Source organism: Marmota monax, unplaced genomic scaffold (genome assembly GCF_021218885.2).
Source record: "Marmota monax isolate L192 unplaced genomic scaffold, Marmota_monax_Labrador192_F-V1.1 WCK01_AAM20220418_F8-fsc00145, whole genome shotgun sequence".
Taxonomy (NCBI): Eukaryota; Metazoa; Chordata; class Mammalia; order Rodentia; family Sciuridae; genus Marmota; species Marmota monax.
In genome coordinates, this window is record NW_026695201.1 from 1,457,373 (window position 1) to 1,462,908 (window position 5,536).

The 5,536-nt window shown below is 39.2% G+C and overlaps 1 long non-coding RNA gene across 1 annotated transcript; it reads left to right on the plus strand.

Moving 5' to 3' along the window:
- The first annotated feature begins 972 nt into the window (after window positions 1-972).
- LOC124082562 (uncharacterized) lies at window positions 973-1,884 on the plus strand. Its single transcript, XR_006848429.2, has 2 exons — window positions 973-1,205; window positions 1,374-1,884. It is a non-coding gene; the product is annotated as an uncharacterized LOC124082562 (long non-coding RNA).
- Window positions 1,885-5,536: the final 3,652 nt, after the last annotated feature.

The following is a 5,536-nucleotide window of genomic DNA, read 5'->3' on the forward strand; positions in this document are numbered from 1 at the left end:
AGTCATCTTTTCCTCCACCTCCAGCTCCTACCCAGTGGCCTTTCTGTGAACCTCTGATCAAACCACACTTGGGTTCTTTCTCTTAAACTCCCCAAACTCCCTTCTGCCTCCACTCATTCCATTTTCTCCATTTTCTTTCTTTTCTCCTCTAATTCATGACTCTTCTCCCCCAGATCCCTTTGATCTGCTGGTGACAGCAGGCTATGAACTGCACTCTGGGAAGTCATGCCTAGGCTTCAAGCAGGTAGCTATACAAGGACATGACTTCATGAGCTTTCAGAATGAAACATTCTTATCATCTCCAAAGGGTGGAGAAAAGGCCCAGAAAGCCTGCAAACTGCTCAATTTCAAAGAAGCCGACACACAGAGGTTATATGGGCTCCTCAGTGACACCTGCCCGCGTTTCACCTTGGGTCTTCTAGAAGCAGGGAAGGCTCATCTCCAGCGACAAGGTCAGTCTTGTACCCAATCTTCAAGAATTTTTCATATTTAAAGTCAAATTCAGGATAAAAAGAGAAAAGGATAATGTGTGACCTTTCCAGAGTGGGAAACATGTGTCTCTGTAGATGTGTGGGGAGTTCTAAACTTCTAAATCTTTGTTACAGTCTGTGTCTGAATGTCCTTTCTGTTGTTTGCAGTGAAGCCTGAGGCCTGGCTGTCCAGTGGTCACAGCCCTGGACCTGGCCATCTGCTGCTGGTGTGCCATGTGTCTGGCTTCTACCCAAAGCCCGTGTGGGTGATGTGGATGCGAGGTGAGCAGGGGCAGCTGGGCACTCAGAGAGGTGACATCCTGCCCAATGCAGATGGGACGTGGTATCTCCAAGCAACCCTGGATGTGGCAGCTGGGGAGGTGGCTGGCCTGGCCTGCAGGGTGAAGCACAGCAGCCTAGGAGGGCAGGACCTCGTCCTCCACTGGGGTGGTAAGAGTGGGACCCAGGCTGGAGATGGGGGGTTATCTTCTAGAAGAGCATGAGGACCAGGTAAAAAATTGGGATTTACAAATTCCAGACCTAAAAAGAAGAAAAATATGTAATTCAAAGAATGGATAATCTTAAAATGAGGGACCTATAGATGCAGATTGAAACATCATCCTGGTATCCACTTGAATCTGCAGCACCTCAGAGTGCCCTGGGCTTGATCCTCTTTGCTGTGATAGTGGCCCTGGCTCTTCTGACAGGTCTTGGATTTTGGTTTAGAAAACGCTGGTGAGTTCTTTGTATCCATCTATTCTGTTTGTCCCTCCTCCCCAATGGTTTTCCCTTATTTTTTTTGACTTTTTTTCTCACTTTTCCTTCTTCTCCTGGCCACATTTCTATTTTCTCCTCAGTTTTCACCTTCACCTTATGAAGGTCTGATATTTTTTGTTCACTTAGGACCCACTGTGAAGCTCTCTGAAGTTCTGGCCCTCTGAAGTGAGGACCCAGTCTACACGTGAACACCACAGGGTGATGACATCACTTCAACTCTCCTTGTTAAAACTTTGCAATTCATTTCTGCTCCATGATCATTTACCAATACATGCTCAATGTAATCTTGCAGGATTTGTTGTTCTGACCTGGCTTCTGTGACTTCAACTTTGAATGTAACAGGATGTTAGCAGTGTCAGCCTGGATAGATAAAATGGATCATCAGATGCATTTCAGCTGTCACATCCTCCAGGGGTCCTTCCTTGATCCACAGTGGGAAGCCATCTCTCCTCCATCTGTGCTTCCCCAGATTTCAACTGTGCCCCTCACTGCCTAGCATCTGTGGCAGGTGTGTAGGTTCATTTCTTCTTTTAAAAGTTTGAGAGCAAAACACATGCTTTTTGAGTATCTGTATCCCTGGTGAAATGTTTGGCCTGAATATAACATGTTCTCAATAAAAACTGTGTTGATTATGTAAGATTTGTAGGTTTTGTTGTTGTTGTTGTTGTTTGTTTTACATTTTTAATTACCTGCCTTCTTTATACCTGTGTTGTAGTTGAAATATTTGATGCTCTTCTTGTTAAAAGTCTTGCTTTGCCAGGAAATTTCATGCATTGCTAGTTCTGCATTTTTTTTCTGAGTCTTTGAGGAGAAACATAGTTTTGCCTCTTAGCTTTTCTGTTATTTGATTTTAGGAAAATATTAGCATAAAACTATTGTTCCAAGTGCTCTAAACCATAAGAGCAGGGAAGGATGAAGGTCCTCCATATTCAGGGTCGCATATGGTCAAGCAGCAGATTCATTACATGGGAGTTTGGTAGAAATGTAGACTCTGTGGCCTGGTCTCAGACTTACTGAATTTCAGTTTTCATTTCAACAAAATCATAAGATGATTCACAGATAAATTAAATGTTGAGAGGAGAGTGGCACCTCAGTGTAGTGATACCTGAAATATGGCCCATATGCATCACTGAAGAGGGAATCAAGAATGAACAAAGTGCTGCCCTTGAGGATTGAAGTAGGTCCAGGTGAGTAAGGTGCATTCTCAGCAGTTATGTTCTCTACAGCTCCTGCTGCAAACACTGTTAGTGAACACTGAGCCATGCTCCTAGGGTAAATAGAAGGGTAGTTTTCTTTGAGTTTCTTTTCACAATATTTTTGTTAACTAATGAATACATAACCTTGTTTTTGTGTATTTTGTTTAAGAATTTTATTAAATATATATTTATAAGTAATTCATTGTTTGCAGTATTTCTTTGAACAAAAGCATTATTAGAAAAGTGTTTAACAATTTCCTGTCCCTGATTAATGTGATCCCAAATTTTCTAGGCTTTCAACCTTCCAACAATGCTGTCTACCACATAAAAAAAAAATCTGTTGTTACCTCAAGAAACCCCAAAGTTAGTTGTTTGTCTAGTGTTATCACAGAATTATAGTTGTCACTTTAAAAAGTAACTTCACCCACTGATCACCAAATTTGATCTTTCTTTTTCCAGTGTATTGCATTGTTCATTAACATTGAACTCCTAGACAACAGCATTATAACTATAACAAAAGCTGATCTAAAATACTTTATTCCTCTGTTATTCACATCACAGCCTTCTTCAGTTTATGAACACGAGATAGCATGTTAGAGATGTGTTTGGGGCCATTTAAATTGACAATATCAGTAACAAAGAGAACAAACTATGAAAAACGTGGCACTCACTAGGCCACATAGGATGCTCATAAGAAGTAAATCCTGAAGACATTTTTTTGACTTCCATAGGAAAGTTCTTCATTTAACTCCCATTTTGCACCACTCTGTACATATCTATGAATGACTGCAAAAACACTGTGAGTACTTAATTTGAAGTGATAAAAGTTTTCACTGGTAGACAAATGAGAAATTCAGAAATCCTGACTAATGGGGATTGACTAATGACCCCAACTGACAGTGAGAGTTAAGACATTCATGACAGACTTCAGTTACTTTAAAATCCATAAAGTGATATAACAAACAGTTCTTAGGCACCTACTATACACTTACTATGCAGCAGGTGCATATTGAGTATAAAATATTCGAAGGAAAAAAGATCATCACTGTGTTCTGATCTTGAAAATTTTACCTACCCAATTTGATTCTGCAGTTTATTATTTTCATTTTTTCTTTTGTTCTTATCTTCCTGGAAGGACTTACTTGAAATAAAATCAGGGAAAGGGACTTAGCCTAATTTTGCTTAGGCAGCTGAGAAGAGGGAACCCAGGAAAAGGGGAACATCTAGACAGACAAGGTGCAGGTGATATAGCACCTGTAAAAAATTGTCCCATGGACTTCCTCCTGAAAAATTTATTCCTGCATTCACTTGTCCTTCCTTCATTCATCACACATCTAGCTTTTACTATTTGTATGGCAAATATATTCACTTACTATAGTTCCAAATGAAATTAGGTTTGATTAGATTACAAATGCAGTGTGTAGATCTTATTTAAAGCTGACCATAACTGGGGGAATTTAGGGGGGAATAGCCCGGATACAGACAAAATCCTCCATTTACATCCAAGTTTCATCTACAAAGCTCCCTACATGAATATATTTTACTTAAAAGTATCAAACTGAGTTTGCCTGCTATCTTAAAGTAGTGGGCAAAAAAATTATTTCCAACAGACAAACAGCTGTCACTGCAGGTGAGCATTCTACATCAGACACTAGAATCTCAATTTAAAACAGAGTGAAACAGCAAATTTTCTCTTTAAACACCTGCTGACACTAGTCAACTAGGTCACGTGGAGAGCTAAACAGTTAATCAAGGCTGTAAGGCTGTAGATATGGAGACTTTCTTAGGAATAAACAAAAAAGATTGATTTTTGAATTTTGTGTACATGTGTGACAACAGAACATGACAGCACCAGACACCTCTGTACAATTCTACTGAAGCAATTGTGGCAGAGGCTCACTTCAGTTTCATGTCACATCCTCTGTGCCTTTGTGCCTAGACTTTTCCTGCAGTGTGACTGGGACTCCTGAGAGAAGCTGCTTAGCATTTGTCAATGCTCAGATCTGCAAGTGTCAGTTATAACACCCCATGGACAATCCTTGACAATTAATGGGTGGGAGGTCATGTGTATGTACTTTTCTCATTTCTCTAGTAGATATTCAGAGACAAAATCAGTGTGGAGAATCAGAAGCCCCCAGCAAGATCAGATCCCAGTTTTTTTGTAGCAGTGACCAGCCTGATAACATCATGTATTGGCCTTTCCTCCTTTCCTGTTTTACCCTTCCTAGTGTCCCATTCATGGTCCTTGTTATCATGTCCCCAAATAAAGTTTTATCTTAAAAGCTCCCAATGCCAATATAGACTACTTTGGTTTTCTCTTCTTTTCTGTTTTAGGATCTCCACTGTAAAAAAAAAACCAAGCATGATCACTACTCTTATAAAGAATACTTTCAGTGCTTAGAAGTTTCCCTCATTGCTTCCCTTTTTTGTCAGTAACCTCTTAAAGGCAACCAATTTTCTGATCTCTAACATCTTAGACTAGATTTCAATTCAGTTTTTTGAACCTCACATTCTGGAATCTTAATGGTAAGTACTATGATATGTCTTGCCCACTTTCAAGTGGAATACATTTTTTTGCTGAACATTATTTCTGTGGCATTTTTTATGTTGTCCCATAACAGTAGTTCAAACTTTTTTATTTTTGTGTAGTATTATGTCACATTATTGTACAATATTCTGCTATAAATGGATATTTCAATTGTTGCCAGATTTTAGCTATTTTGAACAATACTGCTTTTAGATTTTTTGTTCATTTCTCTTTTCCCCTTTTTGATGGTACTGCAGATTTAGCCTAGTTACATAATATTTCTGAGCCACATCCCCTTTTATTTTTAAATTTTATTTTGAGATAGGGTCTTTCTAAGTTGCTCAGCATGGCCAGAAGCTTGTGATCCTCCTGCCTCAGCCGTCCAAATAGCTGGGATCACCTCTTTGTGCATGTCTGTATGAACATAAGCACTTGTTTCTCTTGGAAATATACATAGAAATTAGTTTTCTGGGCCAGAGATGATGTTTTTTTTTTTAAATTTCTCTATTTTACATTTTATTTTTACTTATTAACACATACTAACTGCACATATTAATGGTGTTTGG